This window comes from Montipora capricornis, chromosome 2 (genome assembly GCF_036669925.1).
Source record: "Montipora capricornis isolate CH-2021 chromosome 2, ASM3666992v2, whole genome shotgun sequence".
Classification (NCBI taxonomy): Eukaryota; Metazoa; Cnidaria; class Anthozoa; order Scleractinia; family Acroporidae; genus Montipora; species Montipora capricornis.
In genome coordinates this window covers 66462070-66462877 of record NC_090884.1, presented here as the reverse complement: position 1 = coordinate 66462877, position 808 = coordinate 66462070, and the positions used below count along the sequence as shown (strand labels likewise).

General features: G+C 38.7%; 1 protein-coding gene across 1 annotated transcript in view; it reads right to left on the bottom strand.

The window, feature by feature from the left end:
• Positions 1-427: 427 nt before the first annotated feature.
• Positions 428-808, bottom strand: part of LOC138037665 (uncharacterized) — a 77385-nt gene continuing 77004 nt past the window's right edge. The window contains exon 14 of the mRNA XM_068883566.1: positions 428-808. This exon is cut by the window's right edge and continues 1163 nt beyond it. The gene's annotated coding sequence lies outside the window, so the exon portion shown is untranslated.

Genomic DNA, 808 nt, shown 5'->3' with positions numbered 1-808 from the left:
TTGCTCCAGAGTTTGGCTTGGGAACATCAAAATTCGTTTTCACCCCGCTCTAAGGATGCCAAATATATAAATTACCCGAGTATATCACGCGGGTGCACTGGGACCTCTCCTTCCTACTAGAGTATTATTTCCGAAACTCGGCATCATGGACATTTTTCAAATATACTCATTTCAAATTCCTAAGTTCATGTTTTATTATCACAATCAGTTATTGCCTTTGGTGTTTTTTAATTTATTTGAAACAAGCCGCCAAGTGCACAATTACGGCACTAGAATAGCTAACAATTATCAGCCACATTTTTGTTGCACTCAAATCAAACAATTTACAATTCTTTATCAAGGTAAAAGAATCCAGAACTCTCTTCCTGGATCAATTATTAATTCATCTAGTTATCAGAACTTTAAGAAAATATGTTAGGGTTTATTAAAAAAAAAAACTGAGGGCGCTTTCCTTTTGTAAGAACTAGTACTGGCCGGCCAGACCCATAAGCTTGCAAAGAAAACAGCTGAGAAAATGCACAATTTGAAGGACGCTTTGCATGATAACCCCTCTCATTCTTCTGGAGGAGTATATATCATCCTCGAAGTGTCTTAATTTGAAGGCGTTGTAGAGTTAGTCCTTCCAAGTGCCTGGTCTGACCGGTCAGTTCTGTCAAATGGAAAGCGTCCCGAGTTAGTTATGCTGCACAAGCATTGATTATTTAGATTAATGATAGGCATATGAAGAGACCGCTCTTATAAGCCCGGTGGTTTCTTGGGGTCTCCTCGCCACAATTATTGCAACATCCATCCTTCTTTATTGATGACT